Below are 19703 nucleotides of genomic sequence, written 5' to 3' on the forward strand. Positions count from 1 at the left end.
AATGCAATGCACAGTTGCTGAAGTTGAACCAAAATGAGCTTGTCATCTGGCTTCTGCAACTTTTAACATGAAAAATCCAATGAGGAGAAGAAAAGCAAAGCCAAAGAGTCCATCCCAAAATCCGACAAACAAGCAAAATGAACAAAAAGCATTGAATTCAATTCTTTCTGATTTTAGAAACTGCATTAAAGAAGGGGTGCACCGGTCCTGGAGATACTGCAATACCAGGTCAATGCGTGGAGTGGACAGAGCAAGCTCTTTTTCCATCTCCCTGTTCTAAAAATCCATTTAATATATGGTCCCCAGATAGGGGACGTATCAGATATTAAACTGATAAGAACAGATACTACACTTGATCTTAGCCAAAAGGCCGAGAAGCGATAACCAGAATTGGTTTCCGACTACGGTGCCACCCAAGGATTCTGAAAAGTCCATTTGTGGAGATGGCCACCTGGACTCCCGTTAAGAAGACATGCTGTCAACCTCTAGATCCCTCACATGCTTGCACTTTTCGGCTTGCTGCTGCTGCAATCCACGCGTTTTAGATCTGCATAACTCCACCTCTTTTAGCACAGTACCCTCAACCCCCGGCTGTTCCCACCCGCCTCAACACCGTTGGAAGGGAGGAGAACCAATTAAGGCGGGGGGGGGGTGGAACGAGCAGCTGTCTACCCTTAGCAGGAGGGTTGTTGATTAATTACCTCTCCTGCTGCTGCTGCTGCTGGCTGTCCAGCAGCAGACTGAAGGTGGCTGCTGCTGTGCGCAGGTATATAAAGGCTCAGAGCCTATTATGACACGCGCAGCCAGCGTTCCATTGCCACATTCCGTCTACTGCAGGCGGGATACCTGGATGGCTGAATGTCACTGAGAAGCTCACAGAGACCGCCATAAGCAACAGTTTAAAAGAATGCCACAGACTAATCAACCAAACTTTTTGGGTTGGTTTCTCTTTTATAGTCTGCAGGCATTAAATGAAAGAAGTCAGTGTTCCAGCAGAGGGAGACAACGTTTCAGAAAAGGCATTGTAGCAAACCAAAAAAGAAATTTTAAGCGCAGCAGAGTAACCAGCTCACATACCTGTTAGCTCAGGTGAGTTTAAAAGGCTGCTGTTGATAACAAGGGCATTTGCTAAATAGATGGTGTGTGTGCAACAATATACTGAAAGGTCAATTATATTGTGCAGCTTATCTCACCACCTGTAGTTATTTAGGTGAAAGCTCCAAAATGCTTGCCTAATATGTCTGTTTATCCAAAAGGAAGTATAGAGGGAGAGCTAGATAGATAGCATTGCATTACATTACATTACATGGCAATGCAATGCACAGTTGCTGAAGTTGAACCAAAATGAGCTTGTCATCTGGCTTCTGCAACTTTTAACATGAAAAATCCAATGAGGAGAAGAAAAGCAAAGCCAAAGAGTCCATCCCAAAATCCGACAAACAAGCAAAATGAACAAAAAGCATTGAATTCAATTCTTTCTGATTTTAGAAACTGCATTAAAGGAGGGGTGCACCGGACCTGGAGATACTGCAATACCAGGTCAATGCGTGGAGTGGACAGAGCAAGCTCTTTTTCCATCTCCCTGTTCTAAAAATCCATTTAATATATGGTCCCCAGATAGGGGACGTATCAGATATTAAACTGATAAGAACAGATACTACACTTGATCTTAGCCAAAAGGCCGAGAAGCGATAACCAGAATTGGTTTCCGACTACGGTGCCACCCAAGGATTCTGAAAAGTCCATTTGTGGAGATGGCCACCTGGACTCTCGTTAAGAAGACATGCTGTCAACCTCTAGATCCCTCACATGCCTGCACTTTTCGGCTTGCTGCTGCTGCAATCCACGCGTTTTAGATCTGCATAACTCCACCTCTTTTAGCACAGTACCCTCAACCCCCGGCTGTTCCCACCCGCCTCAACACCGTTGGAAGGGAGGAGAACCAATTAAGGCGGGGGGGGGGTGGAACGAGCAGCTGTCTACCCTTAGCAGGAGGGTTGCTGATTAATTACCTCTCCTGCTGCTGCTGCTGCTGGCTGTCCAGCAGCAGACTGAAGGTGGCTGCTGCTGTGCGCAGGTATATAAAGGCTCAGAGCCTATTATGACACGCGCAGCCAGCGTTCCATTGCCACATTCCGTCTACTGCAGGCGGGATACCTGGATGGCTGAATGTCACTGAGAAGCTCACAGAGACCGCCATAAGCAACAGTTTAAAAGAATGCCACAGACTAATCAACCAAACTTTTTGGGTTGGTTTCTCTTTTATAGTCTGCAGGCATTAAATGAAAGAAGTCAGTGTTCCAGCAGAGGGAGACAACGTTTCAGAAAAGGCATTGTAGCAAACCAAAAAAGAAATTTTAAGCGCAGCAGAGTAACCAGCTCACATACCTGTTAGCTCAGGTGAGTTTAAAAGGCTGCTGTTGATAACAAGGGCATTTGCTAAATAGATGGTGTGTGTGCAACAATATACTGAAAGGTCAATTATATTGTGCAGCTTATCTCACCACCTGTAGTTATTTAGGTGAAAGCTCCAAAATGCTTGCCTAATATGTCTGTTTATCCAAAAGGAAGTATAGAGGGAGAGCTAGATAGATAGCATTGCATTACATTACATTACATGGCAATGCAATGCACAGTTGCTGAAGTTGAACCAAAATGAGCTTGTCATCTGGCTTCTGCAACTTTTAACATGAAAAATCCAATGAGGAGAAGAAAAGCAAAGCCAAAGAGTCCATCCCAAAATCCGACAAACAAGCAAAATGAACAAAAAGCATTGAATTCAATTCTTTCTGATTTTAGAAACTGCATTAAAGAAGGGGTGCACCGGTCCTGGAGATACTGCAATACCAGGTCAATGCGTGGAGTGGACAGAGCAAGCTCTTTTTCCATCTCCCTGTTCTAAAAATCCATTTAATATATGGTCCCCAGATAGGGGACGTATCAGATATTAAACTGATAAGAACAGATACTACACTTGATCTTAGCCAAAAGGCCGAGAAGCGATAACCAGAATTGGTTTCCGACTACGGTGCCACCCAAGGATTCTGAAAAGTCCATTTGTGGAGATGGCCACCTGGACTCCCGTTAAGAAGACATGCTGTCAACCTCTAGATCCCTCACATGCCTGCACTTTTCGGCTTGCTGCTGCTGCAATCCACGCGTTTTAGATCTGCATAACTCCACCTCTTTTAGCACAGTACCCTCAACCCCCGGCTGTTCCCACCCGCCTCAACACCGTTGGAAGGGAGGAGAACCAATTAAGGCGGGGGGGGGGGTGGAACGAGCAGCTGTCTACCCTTAGCAGGAGGGTTGCTGATTAATTACCTCTCCTGCTGCTGCTGCTGCTGGCTGTCCAGCAGCAGACTGAAGGTGGCTGCTGCTGTGCGCAGGTATATAAAGGCTCAGAGCCTATTATGACACGCGCAGCCAGCGTTCCATTGCCACATTCCGTCTACTGCAGGCGGGATACCTGGATGGCTGAATGTCACTGAGAAGCTCACAGAGACCGCCATAAGCAACAGTTTAAAAGAATGCCACAGACTAATCAACCAAACTTTTTGGGTTGGTTTCTCTTTTATAGTCTGCAGGCATTAAATGAAAGAAGTCAGTGTTCCAGCAGAGGGAGACAACGTTTCAGAAAAGGCATTGTAGCAAACCAAAAAAGAAATTTTAAGTGCAGCAGAGTAACCAGCTCACATACCTGTTAGCTCAGGTGAGTTTAAAAGGCTGCTGTTGATAACAAGGGCATTTGCTAAATAGATGGTGTGTGTGCAACAATATACTGAAAGGTCAATTATATTGTGCAGCTTATCTCACCACCTGTAGTTATTTAGGTGAAAGCTCCAAAATGCTTGCCTAATATGTCTGTTTATCCAAAAGGAAGTATAGAGGGAGAGCTAGATAGATAGCATTGCATTACATTACATTACATGGCAATGCAATGCACAGTTGCTGAAGTTGAACCAAAATGAGCTTGTCATCTGGCTTCTGCAACTTTTAACATGAAAAATCCAATGAGGAGAAGAAAAGCAAAGCCAAAGAGTCCATCCCAAAATCCGACAAACAAGCAAAATGAACAAAAAGCATTGAATTCAATTCTTTCTGATTTTAGAAACTGCATTAAAGAAGGGGTGCACCGGTCCTGGAGATACTGCAATACCAGGTCAATGCGTGGAGTGGACAGAGCAAGCTCTTTTTCCATCTCCCTGTTCTAAAAATCCATTTAATATATGGTCCCCAGATAGGGGACGTATCAGATATTAAACTGATAAGAACAGATACTACACTTGATCTTAGCCAAAAGGCCGAGAAGCGATAACCAGAATTGGTTTCCGACTACGGTGCCACCCAAGGATTCTGAAAAGTCCATTTGTGGAGATGGCCACCTGGACTCCCGTTAAGAAGACATGCTGTCAACCTCTAGATCCCTCACATGCCTGCACTTTTCGGCTTGCTGCTGCTGCAATCCACGCGTTTTAGATCTGCATAACTCCACCTCTTTTAGCACAGTACCCTCAACCCCCGGCTGTTCCCACCCGCCTCAACACCGTTGGAAGGGAGGAGAACCAATTAAGGCGGGGGGGGGGTGGAACGAGCAGCTGTCTACCCTTAGCAGGAGGGTTGCTGATTAATTACCTCTCCTGCTGCTGCTGCTGGCTGTCCAGCAGCAGACTGAAGGTGGCTGCTGCTGTGCGCAGGTATATAAAGGCTCAGAGCCTATTATGACACGCGCAGCCAGCGTTCCATTGCCACATTCCGTCTACTGCAGGCGGGATACCTGGATGGCTGAATGTCACTGAGAAGCTCACAGAGACCGCCATAAGCAACAGTTTAAAAGAATGCCACAGACTAATCAACCAAACTTTTTGGGTTGGTTTCTCTTTTATAGTCTGCAGGCATTAAATGAAAGAAGTCAGTGTTCCAGCAGAGGGAGACAACGTTTCAGAAAAGGCATTGTAGCAAACCAAAAAAGAAATTTTAAGCGCAGCAGAGTAACCAGCTCACATACCTGTTAGCTCAGGTGAGTTTAAAAGGCTGCTGTTGATAACAAGGGCATTTGCTAAATAGATGGTGTGTGTGCAACAATATACTGAAAGGTCAATTATATTGTGCAGCTTATCTCACCACCTGTAGTTATTTTGGTGAAAGCTCCAAAATGCTTGCCTAATATGTCTGTTTATCCAAAAGGAAGTATAGAGGGAGAGCTAGATAGATAGCATTGCATTACATTACATTACATGGCAATGCAATGCACAGTTGCTGAAGTTGAACCAAAATGAGCTTGTCATCTGGCTTCTGCAACTTTTAACATGAAAAATCCAATGAGGAGAAGAAAAGCAAAGCCAAAGAGTCCATCCCAAAATCCGACAAACAAGCAAAATGAACAAAAAGCATTGAATTCAATTCTTTCTGATTTTAGAAACTGCATTAAAGAAGGGGTGCACCGGTCCTGGAGATACTGCAATACCAGGTCAATGCGTGGAGTGGACAGAGCAAGCTCTTTTTCCATCTCCCTGTTCTAAAAATCCATTTAATATATGGTCCCCAGATAGGGGACGTATCAGATATTAAACTGATAAGAACAGATACTACACTTGATCTTAGCCAAAAGGCCGAGAAGCGATAACCAGAATTGGTTTCCGACTACGGTGCCACCCAAGGATTCTGAAAAGTCCATTTGTGGAGATGGCCACCTGGACTCCCGTTAAGAAGACATGCTGTCAACCTCTAGATCCCTCACATGCCTGCACTTTTCGGCTTGCTGCTGCTGCAATCCACGCGTTTTAGATCTGCATAACTCCACCTCTTTTAGCACAGTACCCTCAACCCCCGGCTGTTCCCACCCGCCTCAACACCGTTGGAAGGGAGGAGAACCAATTAAGGCGGGGGGGGGGGGTGGAACGAGCAGCTGTCTACCCTTAGCAGGAGGGTTGCTGATTAATTACCTCTCCTGCTGCTGCTGCTGCTGGCTGTCCAGCAGCAGACTGAAGGTGGCTGCTGCTGTGCGCAGGTATATAAAGGCTCAGAGCCTATTATGACACGCGCAGCCAGCGTTCCATTGCCACATTCCGCCTACTGCAGGCGGGATACCTGGATGGCTGAATGTCACTGAGAAGCTCACAGAGACCGCCATAAGCAACAGTTTAAAAGAATGCCACAGACTAATCAACCAAACTTTTTGGGTTGGTTTCTCTTTTATAGTCTGCAGGCATTAAATGAAAGAAGTCAGTGTTCCAGCAGAGGGAGACAACGTTTCAGAAAAGGCATTGTAGCAAACCAAAAAAGAAATTTTAAGCGCAGCAGAGTAACCAGCTCACATACCTGTTAGCTCAGGTGGGTTTAAAAGGCTGCTGTTGATAACAAGGGCATTTGCTAAATAGATGGTGTGTGTGCAACAATATACTGAAAGGTCAATTATATTGTGCAGCTTATCTCACCACCTGTAGTTATTTAGGTGAAAGCTCCAAAATGCTTGCCTAATATGTCTGTTTATCCAAAAGGAAGTATAGAGGGAGAGCTAGATAGATAGCATTGCATTACATTACATTACATGGCAATGCAATGCACAGTTGCTGAAGTTGAACCAAAATGAGCTTGTCATCTGGCTTCTGCAACTTTTAACATGAAAAATCCAATGAGGAGAAGAAAAGCAAAGCCAAAGAGTCCATCCCAAAATCCGACAAACAAGCAAAATGAACAAAAAGCATTGAATTCAATTCTTTCTGATTTTAGAAACTGCATTAAAGAAGGGGTGTCCCGGTCCTGGAGATACTGCAATACCAGGTCAATGCGTGGAGTGGACAGAGCAAGCTCTTTTTCCATCTCCCTGTTCTAAAAATCCATTTAATATATGGTCCCCAGATAGGGGACGTATCAGATATTAAACTGATAAGAACAGATACTACACTTGATCTTAGCCAAAAGGCCGAGAAGCGATAACCAGAATTGGTTTCCGACTACGGTGCCACCCAAGGATTCTGAAAAGTCCATTTGTGGAGATGGCCACCTGGACTCCCGTTAAGAAGACATGCTGTCAACCTCTAGATCCCTCACATGCCTGCACTTTTCGGCTTGCTGCTGCTGCAATCCACGCGTTTTAGATCTGCATAACTCCACCTCTTTTAGCACAGTACCCTCAACCCCCGGCTGTTCCCACCCGCCTCAACACCGTTGGAAGGGAGGAGAACCAATTAAGGCGGGGGGGGGGGGTGGAACGAGCAGCTGTCTACCCTTAGCAGGAGGGTTGCTGATTAATTACCTCTCCTGCTGCTGCTGCTGCTGGCTGTCCAGCAGCAGACTGAAGGTGGCTGCTGCTGTGCGCAGGTATATAAAGGCTCAGAGCCTATTATGACACGCGCAGCCAGCGTTCCATTGCCACATTCCGTCTACTGCAGGCGGGATACCTGGATGGCTGAATGTCACTGAGAAGCTCACAGAGACCGCCATAAGCAACAGTTTAAAAGAATGCCACAGACTAATCAACCAAACTTTTTGGGTTGGTTTCTCTTTTATAGTCTGCAGGCATTAAATGAAAGAAGTCAGTGTTCCAGCAGAGGGAGACAACGTTTCAGAAAAGGCATTGTAGCAAACCAAAAAAGAAATTTTAAGCGCAGCAGAGTAACCAGCTCACATACCTGTTAGCTCAGGTGAGTTTAAAAGTCTGCTGTTGATAACAAGGGCATTTGCTAAATAGATGGTGTGTGTGCAACAATATACTGAAAGGTCAATTATATTGTGCAGCTTATCTCACCACCTGTAGTTATTTAGGTGAAAGCTCCAAAATGCTTGCCTAATATGTCTGTTTATCCAAAAGGAAGTATAGAGGGAGAGCTAGATAGATAGCATTGCATTACATTACATTACATGGCAATGCAATGCACAGTTGCTGAAGTTGAACCAAAATGAGCTTGTCATCTGGCTTCTGCAACTTTTAACATGAAAAATCCAATGAGGAGAAGAAAAGCAAAGCCAAAGAGTCCATCCCAAAATCCGACAAACAAGCAAAATGAACAAAAAGCATTGAATTCAATTCTTTCTGATTTTAGAAACTGCATTAAAGAAGGGGTGCACCGGTCCTGGAGATACTGCAATACCAGGTCAATGCGTGGAGTGGACAGAGCAAGCTCTTTTTCCATCTCCCTGTTCTAAAAATCCATTTAATATATGGTCCCCAGATAGGGGACGTATCAGATATTAAACTGATAAGAACAGATACTACACTTGATCTTAGCCAAAAGGCCGAGAAGCGATAACCAGAATTGGTTTCCGACTACGGTGCCACCCAAGGATTCTGAAAAGTCCATTTGTGGAGATGGCCACCTGGACTCCCGTTAAGAAGACATGCTGTCAACCTCTAGATCCCTCACATGCCTGCACTTTTCGGCTTGCTGCTTCTGCAATCCACGCGTTTTAGATCTGCATAACTCCACCTCTTTTAGCACAGTACCCTCAACCCCCGGCTGTTCCCACCCGCCTCAACACCGTTGGAAGGGAGGAGAACCAATTAAGGCGGGGGGGGGTGGAACGAGCAGCTGTCTACCCTTAGCAGGAGGGTTGCTGATTAATTACCTCTCCTGCTGCTGCTGCTGCTGGCTGTCCAGCAGCAGACTGAAGGTGGCTGCTGCTGTGCGCAGGTATATAAAGGCTCAGAGCCTATTATGACACGCGCAGCCAGCGTTCCATTGCCACATTCCGTCTACTGCAGGCGGGATACCTGGATGGCTGAATGTCACTGAGAAGCTCACAGAGACCGCCATAAGCAACAGTTTAAAAGAATGCCACAGACTAATCAACCAAACTTTTTGGGTTGGTTTCTCTTTTATAGTCTGCAGGCATTAAATGAAAGAAGTCAGTGTTCCAGCAGAGGGAGACAACGTTTCAGAAAAGGCATTGTAGCAAACCAAAAAAGAAATTTTAAGCGCAGCAGAGTAACCAGCTCACATACCTGTTAGCTCAGGTGAGTTTAAAAGTCTGCTGTTGATAACAAGGGCATTTGCTAAATAGATGGTGTGTGTGCAACAATATACTGAAAGGTCAATTATATTGTGCAGCTTATCTCACCACCTGTAGTTATTTAGGTGAAAGCTCCAAAATGCTTGCCTAATATGTCTGTTTATCCAAAAGGAAGTATAGAGGGAGAGCTAGATAGATAGCATTGCATTACATTACATTACATGGCAATGCAATGCACAGTTGCTGAAGTTGAACCAAAATGAGCTTGTCATCTGGCTTCTGCAACTTTTAACATGAAAAATCCAATGAGGAGAAGAAAAGCAAAGCCAAAGAGTCCATCCCAAAATCCGACAAACAAGCAAAATGAACAAAAAGCATTGAATTCAATTCTTTCTGATTTTAGAAACTGCATTAAAGAAGGGGTGCACCGGTCCTGGAGATACTGCAATACCAGGTCAATGCGTGGAGTGGACAGAGCAAGCTCTTTTTCCATCTCCCTGTTCTAAAAATCCATTTAATATATGGTCCCCAGATAGGGGACGTATCAGATATTAAACTGATAAGAACAGATACTACACTTGATCTTAGCCAAAAGGCCGAGAAGCGATAACCAGAATTGGTTTCCGACTACGGTGCCACCCAAGGATTCTGAAAAGTCCATTTGTGGAGATGGCCACCTGGACTCCCGTTAAGAAGACATGCTGTCAACCTCTAGATCCCTCACATGCCTGCACTTTTCGGCTTGCTGCTGCTGCAATCCACGCGTTTTAGATCTGCATAACTCCACCTCTTTTAGCACAGTACCCTCAACCCCCGGCTGTTCCCACCCGCCTCAACACCGTTGGAAGGGAGGAGAACCAATTAAGGCGGGGGGGGGTGGAACGAGCAGCTGTCTACCCTTAGCAGGAGGGTTGCTGATTAATTACCTCTCCTGCTGCTGCTGCTGGCTGTCCAGCAGCAGACTGAAGGTGGCTGCTGCTGTGCGCAGGTATATAAAGGCTCAGAGCCTATTATGACACGCGCAGCCAGCGTTCCATTGCCACATTCCGTCTACTGCAGGCGGGATACCTGGATGGCTGAATGTCACTGAGAAGCTCACAGAGACCGCCATAAGCAACAGTTTAAAAGAATGCCACAGACTAATCAACCAAACTTTTTGGGTTGGTTTCTCTTTTATAGTCTGCAGGCATTAAATGAAAGAAGTCAGTGTTCCAGCAGAGGGAGACAACGTTTCAGAAAAGGCATTGTAGCAAACCAAAAAAGAAATTTTAAGCGCAGCAGAGTAACCAGCTCACATACCTGTTAGCTCAGGTGAGTTTAAAAGGCTGCTGTTGATAACAAGGGCATTTGCTAAATAGATGGTGTGTGTGCAACAATATACTGAAAGGTCAATTATATTGTGCAGCTTATCTCACCACCTGTAGTTATTTTGGTGAAAGCTCCAAAATGCTTGCCTAATATGTCTGTTTATCCAAAAGGAAGTATAGAGGGAGAGCTAGATAGATAGCATTGCATTACATTACATTACATGGCAATGCAATGCACAGTTGCTGAAGTTGAACCAAAATGAGCTTGTCATCTGGCTTCTGCAACTTTTAACATGAAAAATCCAATGAGGAGAAGAAAAGCAAAGCCAAAGAGTCCATCCCAAAATCCGACAAACAAGCAAAATGAACAAAAAGCATTGAATTCAATTCTTTCTGATTTTAGAAACTGCATTAAAGAAGGGGTGCACCGGTCCTGGAGATACTGCAATACCAGGTCAATGCGTGGAGTGGACAGAGCAAGCTCTTTTTCCATCTCCCTGTTCTAAAAATCCATTTAATATATGGTCCCCAGATAGGGGACGTATCAGATATTAAACTGATAAGAACAGATACTACACTTGATCTTAGCCAAAAGGCCGAGAAGCGATAACCAGAATTGGTTTCCGACTACGGTGCCACCCAAGGATTCTGAAAAGTCCATTTGTGGAGATGGCCACCTGGACTCCCGTTAAGAAGACATGCTGTCAACCTCTAGATCCCTCACATGCCTGCACTTTTCGGCTTGCTGCTGCTGCAATCCACGCGTTTTAGATCTGCATAACTCCACCTCTTTTAGCACAGTACCCTCAACCCCCGGCTGTTCCCACCCGCCTCAACACCGTTGGAAGGGAGGAGAACCAATTAAGGCGGGGGGGGGGGGTGGAACGAGCAGCTGTCTACCCTTAGCAGGAGGGTTGCTGATTAATTACCTCTCCTGCTGCTGCTGCTGCTGGCTGTCCAGCAGCAGACTGAAGGTGGCTGCTGCTGTGCGCAGGTATATAAAGGCTCAGAGCCTATTATGACACGCGCAGCCAGCGTTCCATTGCCACATTCCGCCTACTGCAGGCGGGATACCTGGATGGCTGAATGTCACTGAGAAGCTCACAGAGACCGCCATAAGCAACAGTTTAAAAGAATGCCACAGACTAATCAACCAAACTTTTTGGGTTGGTTTCTCTTTTATAGTCTGCAGGCATTAAATGAAAGAAGTCAGTGTTCCAGCAGAGGGAGACAACGTTTCAGAAAAGGCATTGTAGCAAACCAAAAAAGAAATTTTAAGCGCAGCAGAGTAACCAGCTCACATACCTGTTAGCTCAGGTGAGTTTAAAAGGCTGCTGTTGATAACAAGGGCATTTGCTAAATAGATGGTGTGTGTGCAACAATATACTGAAAGGTCAATTATATTGTGCAGCTTATCTCACCACCTGTAGTTATTTAGGTGAAAGCTCCAAAATGCTTGCCTAATATGTCTGTTTATCCAAAAGGAAGTATAGAGGGAGAGCTAGATAGATAGCATTGCATTACATTACATTACATGGCAATGCAATGCACAGTTGCTGAAGTTGAACCAAAATGAGCTTGTCATCTGGCTTCTGCAACTTTTAACATGAAAAATCCAATGAGGAGAAGAAAAGCAAAGCCAAAGAGTCCATCCCAAAATCCGACAAACAAGCAAAATGAACAAAAAGCATTGAATTCAATTCTTTCTGATTTTAGAAACTGCATTAAAGAAGGGGTGTCCCGGTCCTGGAGATACTGCAATACCAGGTCAATGCGTGGAGTGGACAGAGCAAGCTCTTTTTCCATCTCCCTGTTCTAAAAATCCATTTAATATATGGTCCCCAGATAGGGGACGTATCAGATATTAAACTGATAAGAACAGATACTACACTTGATCTTAGCCAAAAGGCCGAGAAGCGATAACCAGAATTGGTTTCCGACTACGGTGCCACCCAAGGATTCTGAAAAGTCCATTTGTGGAGATGGCCACCTGGACTCCCGTTAAGAAGACATGCTGTCAACCTCTAGATCCCTCACATGCCTGCACTTTTCGGCTTGCTGCTGCTGCAATCCACGCGTTTTAGATCTGCATAACTCCACCTCTTTTAGCACAGTACCCTCAACCCCCGGCTGTTCCCACCCGCCTCAACACCGTTGGAAGGGAGGAGAACCAATTAAGGCGGGGGGGGGGGGTGGAACGAGCAGCTGTCTACCCTTAGCAGGAGGGTTGCTGATTAATTACCTCTCCTGCTGCTGCTGCTGCTGGCTGTCCAGCAGCAGACTGAAGGTGGCTGCTGCTGTGCGCAGGTATATAAAGGCTCAGAGCCTATTATGACACGCGCAGCCAGCGTTCCATTGCCACATTCCGTCTACTGCAGGCGGGATACCTGGATGGCTGAATGTCACTGAGAAGCTCACAGAGACCGCCATAAGCAACAGTTTAAAAGAATGCCACAGACTAATCAACCAAACTTTTTGGGTTGGTTTCTCTTTTATAGTCTGCAGGCATTAAATGAAAGAAGTCAGTGTTCCAGCAGAGGGAGACAACGTTTCAGAAAAGGCATTGTAGCAAACCAAAAAAGAAATTTTAAGCGCAGCAGAGTAACCAGCTCACATACCTGTTAGCTCAGGTGAGTTTAAAAGTCTGCTGTTGATAACAAGGGCATTTGCTAAATAGATGGTGTGTGTGCAACAATATACTGAAAGGTCAATTATATTGTGCAGCTTATCTCACCACCTGTAGTTATTTAGGTGAAAGCTCCAAAATGCTTGCCTAATATGTCTGTTTATCCAAAAGGAAGTATAGAGGGAGAGCTAGATAGATAGCATTGCATTACATTACATTACATGGCAATGCAATGCACAGTTGCTGAAGTTGAACCAAAATGAGCTTGTCATCTGGCTTCTGCAACTTTTAACATGAAAAATCCAATGAGGAGAAGAAAAGCAAAGCCAAAGAGTCCATCCCAAAATCCGACAAACAAGCAAAATGAACAAAAAGCATTGAATTCAATTCTTTCTGATTTTAGAAACTGCATTAAAGAAGGGGTGCACCGGTCCTGGAGATACTGCAATACCAGGTCAATGCGTGGAGTGGACAGAGCAAGCTCTTTTTCCATCTCCCTGTTCTAAAAATCCATTTAATATATGGTCCCCAGATAGGGGACGTATCAGATATTAAACTGATAAGAACAGATACTACACTTGATCTTAGCCAAAAGGCCGAGAAGCGATAACCAGAATTGGTTTCCGACTACGGTGCCACCCAAGGATTCTGAAAAGTCCATTTGTGGAGATGGCCACCTGGACTCCCGTTAAGAAGACATGCTGTCAACCTCTAGATCCCTCACATGCCTGCACTTTTCGGCTTGCTGCTGCTGCAATCCACGCGTTTTAGATCTGCATAACTCCACCTCTTTTAGCACAGTACCCTCAACCCCCGGCTGTTCCCACCCGCCTCAACACCGTTGGAAGGGAGGAGAACCAATTAAGGCGGGGGGGGGTGGAACGAGCAGCTGTCTACCCTTAGCAGGAGGGTTGCTGATTAATTACCTCTCCTGCTGCTGCTGCTGCTGGCTGTCCAGCAGCAGACTGAAGGTGGCTGCTGCTGTGCGCAGGTATATAAAGGCTCAGAGCCTATTATGACACGCGCAGCCAGCGTTCCATTGCCACATTCCGTCTACTGCAGGCGGGATACCTGGATGGCTGAATGTCACTGAGAAGCTCACAGAGACCGCCATAAACAACAGTTTAAAAGAATGCCACAGACTAATCAACCAAACTTTTTGGGTTGGTTTCTCTTTTATAGTCTGCAGGCATTAAATGAAAGAAGTCAGTGTTCCAGCAGAGGGAGACAACGTTTCAGAAAAGGCATTGTAGCAAACCAAAAAAGAAATTTTAAGCGCAGCAGAGTAACCAGCTCACATACCTGTTAGCTCAGGTGAGTTTAAAAGGCTGCTGTTGATAACAAGGGCATTTGCTAAATAGATGGTGTGTGTGCAACAATATACTGAAAGGTCAATTATATTGTGCAGCTTATCTCACCACCTGTAGTTATTTAGGTGAAAGCTCCAAAATGCTTGCCTAATATGTCTGTTTATCCAAAAGGAAGTATAGAGGGAGAGCTAGATAGATAGCATTGCATTACATTACATTACATGGCAATGCAATGCACAGTTGCTGAAGTTGAACCAAAATGAGCTTGTCATCTGGCTTCTGCAACTTTTAACATGAAAAATCCAATGAGGAGAAGAAAAGCAAAGCCAAAGAGTCCATCCCAAAATCCGACAAACAAGCAAAATGAACAAAAAGCATTGAATTCAATTCTTTCTGATTTTAGAAACTGCATTAAAGAAGGGGTGCACCGGTCCTGGAGATACTGCAATACCAGGTCAATGCGTGGAGTGGACAGAGCAAGCTCTTTTTCCATCTCCCTGTTCTAAAAATCCATTTAATATATGGTCCCCAGATAGGGGACGTATCAGATATTAAACTGATAAGAACAGATACTACACTTGATCTTAGCCAAAAGGCCGAGAAGCGATAACCAGAATTGGTTTCCGACTACGGTGCAACCCAAGGATTCTGAAAAGTCCATTTGTGGAGATGGCCACCTGGACTCCCGTTAAGAAGACATGCTGTCAACCTCTAGATCCCTCACATGCTTGCACTTTTCGGCTTGCTGCTGCTGCAATCCACGCGTTTTAGATCTGCATAACTCCACCTCTTTTAGCACAGTACCCTCAACCCCCGGCTGTTCCCACCCGCCTCAACACCGTTGGAAGGGAGGAGAACCAATTAAGGCGGGGGGGGTGGAACGAGCAGCTGTCTACCCTTAGCAGGAGGGTTGCTGATTAATTACCTCTCCTGCTGCTGCTGCTGCTGGCTGTCCAGCAGCAGACTGAAGGTGGCTGCTGCTGTGCGCAGGTATATAAAGGCTCAGAGCCTATTATGACACGCGCAGCCAGCGTTCCATTGCCACATTCCGTCTACTGCAGGCGGGATACCTGGATGGCTGAATGTCACTGAGAAGCTCACAGAGACCGCCATAAGCAACAGTTTAAAAGAATGCCACAGACTAATCAACCAAACTTTTTGGGTTGGTTTCTCTTTTATAGTCTGCAGGCATTAAATGAAAGAAGTCAGTGTTCCAGCAGAGGGAGACAACGTTTCAGAAAAGGCATTGTAGCAAACCAAAAAAGAAATTTTAAGCGCAGCAGAGTAACCAGCTCACATACCTGTTAGCTCAGGTGAGTTTAAAAGGCTGCTGTTGATAACAAGGGCATTTGCTAAATAGATGGTGTGTGTGCAACAATATACTGAAAGGTCAATTATATTGTGCAGCTTATCTCACCACCTGTAGTTATTTAGGTGAAAGCTCCAAAATGCTTGCCTAATATGTCTGTTTATCCAAAAGGAAGTATAGAGGGAGAGCTAGATAGATAGCATTGCATTACATTACATTACATGGCAATGCAATGCACAGTTGCTGAAGTTGAACCAAAATGAGCTTGTCATCTGGCTTCTGCAACTTTTAACATGAAAAATCCAATGAGGAGAAGAAAAGCAAAGCCAAAGAGTCCATCCCAAAATCCGACAAACAAGCAAAATGAACAAAAAGCATTGAATTCAATTCTTTCTGATTTTAGAAACTGCATTAAAGAAGGGGTGCACCGGTCCTGGAGATACTGCAATACCAGGTCAATGCGTGGAGTGGACAGAGCAAGCTCTTTTTCCATCTCCCTGTTCTAAAAATCCATTTAATATATGGTCCCCAGATAGGGGACGTATCAGATATTAAACTGATAAGAACAGATACTACACTTGATCTTAGCCAAAAGGCCGAGAAGCGATAACCAGAATTGGTTTCCGACTACGGTGCCACCCAAGGATTCTGAAAAGTCCATTTGTGGAGATGGCCACCTGGACTCCCGTTAAGAAGACATGCTGTCAACCTCTAGATCCCTCACATGCCTGCACTTTTCGGCTTGCTGCTGCTGCAATCCACGCGTTTTAGATCTGCATAACTCCACCTCTTTTAGCACAGTACCCTCAACCCCCGGCTGTTCCCACCCGCCTCAACACCGTTGGAAGGGAGGAGAACCAATTAAGGCGGGGGGGGGGTGGAACGAGCAGCTGTCTACCCTTAGCAGGAGGGTTGCTGATTAATTACCTCTCCTGCTGCTGCTGCTGCTGGCTGTCCAGCAGCAGACTGAAGGTGGCTGCTGCTGTGTGCAGGTATATAAAGGCTCAGAGCCTATTATGACACGCGCAGCCAGCGTTCCATTGCCACATTCCGTCTACTGCAGGCGGGATACCTGGATGGCTGAATGTCACTGAGAAGCTCACAGAGACCGCCATAAGCAACAGTTTAAAAGAATGCCACAGACTAATCAACCAAACTTTTTGGGTTGGTTTCTCTTTTATAGTCTGCAGGCATTAAATGAAAGAAGTCAGTGTTCCAGCAGAGGGAGACAACGTTTCAGAAAAGGCATTGTAGCAAACCAAAAAAGAAATTTTAAGCGCAGCAGAGTAACCAGCTCACATACCTGTTAGCTCAGGTGAGTTTAAAAGGCTGCTGTTGATAACAAGGGCATTTGCTAAATAGATGGTGTGTGTGCAACAATATACTGAAAGGTCAATTATATTGTGCAGCTTATCTCACCACCTGTAGTTATTTAGGTGAAAGCTCCAAAATGCTTGCCTAATATGTCTGTTTATCCAAAAGGAAGTATAGAGGGAGAGCTAGATAGATAGCATTGCATTACATTACATTACATGGCAATGCAATGCACAGTTGCTGAAGTTGAACCAAAATGAGCTTGTCATCTGGCTTCTGCAACTTTTAACATGAAAAATCCAATGAGGAGAAGAAAAGCAAAGCCAAAGAGTCCATCCCAAAATCCGACAAACAAGCAAAATGAACAAAAAGCATTGAATTCAATTCTTTCTGATTTTAGAAACTGCATTAAAGAAGGGGTGCACCGGTCCTGGAGATACTGCAATACCAGGTCAATGCGTGGAGTGGACAGAGCAAGCTCTTTTTCCATCTCCCTGTTCTAAAAATCCATTTAATATATGGTCCCCAGATAGGGGACGTATCAGATATTAAACTGATAAGAACAGATACTACACTTGATCTTAGCCAAAAGGCCGAGAAGCGATAACCAGAATTGGTTTCCGACTACGGTGCCACCCAAGGATTCTGAAAAGTCCATTTGTGGAGATGATGGCCACCTGGACTCCCGTTAAGAAGACATGCTGTCAACCTCTAGATCCCTCACATGCCTGCACTTTTCGGCTTGCTGCTGCTGCAATCCACGCGTTTTAGATCTGCATAACTCCACCTCTTTTAGCACAGTACCCTCAACCCCCGGCTGTTCCCACCCGCCTCAACACCGTTGGAAGGGAGGAGAACCAATTAAGGCGGGGGGGGGGGGTGGAACGAGCAGCTGTCTACCCTTAGCAGGAGGGTTGCTGATTAATTACCTCTCCTGCTGCTGCTGCTGCTGGCTGTCCAGCAGCAGACTGAAGGTGGCTGCTGCTGTGCGCAGGTATATAAAGGCTCAGAGCCTATTATGACACGCGCAGCCAGCGTTCCATTGCCACATTCCGTCTACTGCAGGCGGGATACCTGGATGGCTGAATGTCACTGAGAAGCTCACAGAGACCGCCATAAGCAACAGTTTAAAAGAATGCCACAGACTAATCAACCAAACTTTTTGGGTTGGTTTCTCTTTTATAGTCTGCAGGCATTAAATGAAAGAAGTCAGTGTTCCAGCAGAGGGAGACAACGTTTCAGAAAAGGCATTGTAGCAAACCAAAAAAGAAATTTTAAGCGCAGCAGAGTAACCAGCTCACATACCTGTTAGCTCAGGTGAGTTTAAAAGGCTGCTGTTGATAACAAGGGCATTTGCTAAATAGATGGTGTGTGTGCAACAATATACTGAAAGGTCAATTATATTGTGCAGCTTATCTCACCACCTGTAGTTATTTAGGTGAAAGCTCCAAAATGCTTGCCTAATATGTCTGTTTTTCCAAAAGGAAGTATAGAGGGAGAGCTAGATAGATAGCATTGCATTACATTACATTACATGGCAATGCAATGCACAGTTGCTGAAGTTGAACCAAAATGAGCTTGTCATCTGGCTTCTGCAACTTTTAACATGAAAAATCCAATGAGGAGAAGAAAAGCAAAGCCAAAGAGTCCATCCCAAAATCCGACAAACAAGCAAAATGAACAAAAAGCATTGAATTCAATTCTTTCTGATTTTAGAAACTGCATTAAAGAAGGGGTGCACCGGTCCTGGAGATACTGCAATACCAGGTCAATGCGTGGAGTGGACAGAGCAAGCTCTTTTTCCATCTCCCTGTTCTAAAAATCCATTTAATATATGGTCCCCAGATAGGGGACGTATCAGATATTAAACTGATAAGAACAGATACTACACTTGATCTTAGCCAAAAGGCCGAGAAGCGATAACCAGAATTGGTTTCCGACTACGGTGCCACCCAAGGATTCTGAAAAGTCCATTTGTGGAGATGGCCACCTGGACTCCCGTTAAGAAGACATGCTGTCAACCTCTAGATCCCTCACATGCCTGCACTTTTCGGCTTGCTGCTGCTGCAATCCACGCGTTTTAGATCTGCATAACTCCACCTCTTTTAGCACAGTACCCTCAACCCCCGGCTGTTCCCACCCGCCTCAACACCGTTGGAAGGGAGGAGAACTAATTAAGGCGGGGGGGGGGTGGAACGAGCAGCTGTCTACCCTTAGCAGGAGGGTTGCTGATTAATTACCTCTCCTGCTGCTGCTGCTGCTGGCTGTCCAGCAGCAGACTGAAGGTGGCTGCTGCTGTGTGCAGGTATATAAAGGCTCAGAGCCTATTATGACACGCGCAGCCAGCGTTCCATTGCCACATTCCGTCTACTGCAGGCGGGATACCTGGATGGCTGAATGTCACTGAGAAGCTCACAGAGACCGCCATAAGCAACAGTTTAAAAGAATGCCACAGACTAATCAACCAAACTTTTTGGGTTGGTTTCTCTTTTATAGTCTGCAGGCATTAAATGAAAGAAGTCAGTGTTCCAGCAGAGGGAGACAACGTTTCAGAAAAGGCATTGTAGCAAACCAAAAAAGAAATTTTAAGCGCAGCAGAGTAACCAGCTCACATACCTGTTAGCTCAGGTGAGTTTAAAAGGCTGCTGTTTATAACAAGGGCATTTGCTAAATAGATGGTGTGTGTGCAACAATATACTGAAAGGTCAATTATATTGTGCAGCTTATCTCACCACCTGTAGTTATTTAGGTGAAAGCTCCAAAATGCTTGCCTAATATGTCTGTTTATCCAAAAGGAAGTATAGAGGGAGAGCTAGATAGATAGCATTGCATTACATTACATTACATGGCAATGCAATGCACAGTTGCTGAAGTTGAACCAAAAT

At 45.1% G+C, this 19703-nt stretch overlaps 15 non-coding genes across 15 annotated transcripts; all 15 read right to left on the reverse strand.

The window, feature by feature from the left end:
• Positions 1 to 191: 191 nt before the first annotated feature.
• Positions 192 to 382, reverse strand: LOC141189531 (U2 spliceosomal RNA). The gene has a single exon (XR_012263586.1). It is a non-coding gene; the product is annotated as a U2 spliceosomal RNA (small nuclear RNA).
• A 1120-nt stretch (positions 383 to 1502) lies between these two features.
• LOC141191217 (U2 spliceosomal RNA) lies at positions 1503 to 1693 on the reverse strand. Its single transcript, XR_012265216.1, has one exon. It is a non-coding gene; the product is annotated as a U2 spliceosomal RNA (small nuclear RNA).
• A 1120-nt stretch (positions 1694 to 2813) lies between these two features.
• Positions 2814 to 3004, reverse strand: LOC141189532 (U2 spliceosomal RNA). The gene has a single exon (XR_012263587.1). It is a non-coding gene; the product is annotated as a U2 spliceosomal RNA (small nuclear RNA).
• A 1121-nt stretch (positions 3005 to 4125) lies between these two features.
• LOC141189534 (U2 spliceosomal RNA) lies at positions 4126 to 4316 on the reverse strand. The gene has a single exon (XR_012263589.1). It is a non-coding gene; the product is annotated as a U2 spliceosomal RNA (small nuclear RNA).
• A 1117-nt stretch (positions 4317 to 5433) lies between these two features.
• LOC141189535 (U2 spliceosomal RNA) lies at positions 5434 to 5624 on the reverse strand. The gene has a single exon (XR_012263590.1). It is a non-coding gene; the product is annotated as a U2 spliceosomal RNA (small nuclear RNA).
• Positions 5625 to 6746: 1122 nt separating this feature from the next.
• Positions 6747 to 6937, reverse strand: LOC141185487 (U2 spliceosomal RNA). Its single transcript, XR_012260145.1, has one exon. It is a non-coding gene; the product is annotated as a U2 spliceosomal RNA (small nuclear RNA).
• Positions 6938 to 8059: 1122 nt separating this feature from the next.
• LOC141189536 (U2 spliceosomal RNA) lies at positions 8060 to 8250 on the reverse strand. Its single transcript, XR_012263591.1, has one exon. It is a non-coding gene; the product is annotated as a U2 spliceosomal RNA (small nuclear RNA).
• Positions 8251 to 9369: 1119 nt separating this feature from the next.
• Positions 9370 to 9560, reverse strand: LOC141189537 (U2 spliceosomal RNA). Its single transcript, XR_012263592.1, has one exon. It is a non-coding gene; the product is annotated as a U2 spliceosomal RNA (small nuclear RNA).
• Positions 9561 to 10676: 1116 nt separating this feature from the next.
• Positions 10677 to 10867, reverse strand: LOC141189538 (U2 spliceosomal RNA). Its single transcript, XR_012263593.1, has one exon. It is a non-coding gene; the product is annotated as a U2 spliceosomal RNA (small nuclear RNA).
• A 1122-nt stretch (positions 10868 to 11989) lies between these two features.
• On the reverse strand, positions 11990 to 12180 carry LOC141185488 (U2 spliceosomal RNA). The gene has a single exon (XR_012260146.1). It is a non-coding gene; the product is annotated as a U2 spliceosomal RNA (small nuclear RNA).
• A 1122-nt stretch (positions 12181 to 13302) lies between these two features.
• LOC141189539 (U2 spliceosomal RNA) lies at positions 13303 to 13493 on the reverse strand. The gene has a single exon (XR_012263594.1). It is a non-coding gene; the product is annotated as a U2 spliceosomal RNA (small nuclear RNA).
• A 1119-nt stretch (positions 13494 to 14612) lies between these two features.
• LOC141189540 (U2 spliceosomal RNA) lies at positions 14613 to 14803 on the reverse strand. The gene has a single exon (XR_012263595.1). It is a non-coding gene; the product is annotated as a U2 spliceosomal RNA (small nuclear RNA).
• Positions 14804 to 15921: 1118 nt separating this feature from the next.
• Positions 15922 to 16112, reverse strand: LOC141189542 (U2 spliceosomal RNA). Its single transcript, XR_012263596.1, has one exon. It is a non-coding gene; the product is annotated as a U2 spliceosomal RNA (small nuclear RNA).
• Positions 16113 to 17232: 1120 nt separating this feature from the next.
• LOC141189543 (U2 spliceosomal RNA) lies at positions 17233 to 17423 on the reverse strand. The gene has a single exon (XR_012263597.1). It is a non-coding gene; the product is annotated as a U2 spliceosomal RNA (small nuclear RNA).
• Positions 17424 to 18548: 1125 nt separating this feature from the next.
• LOC141189544 (U2 spliceosomal RNA) lies at positions 18549 to 18739 on the reverse strand. The gene has a single exon (XR_012263598.1). It is a non-coding gene; the product is annotated as a U2 spliceosomal RNA (small nuclear RNA).
• Between the last annotated feature and the right edge of the window lie 964 nt (positions 18740 to 19703).

The sequence above is a fragment of the Phyllobates terribilis genome, unplaced genomic scaffold, assembly GCF_046119375.1.
Source record: "Phyllobates terribilis strain yellow unplaced genomic scaffold, ASM4611937v1 Scaffold_40__1_contigs__length_11209783, whole genome shotgun sequence".
Classification (NCBI taxonomy): domain Eukaryota; kingdom Metazoa; phylum Chordata; class Amphibia; order Anura; family Dendrobatidae; genus Phyllobates; species Phyllobates terribilis.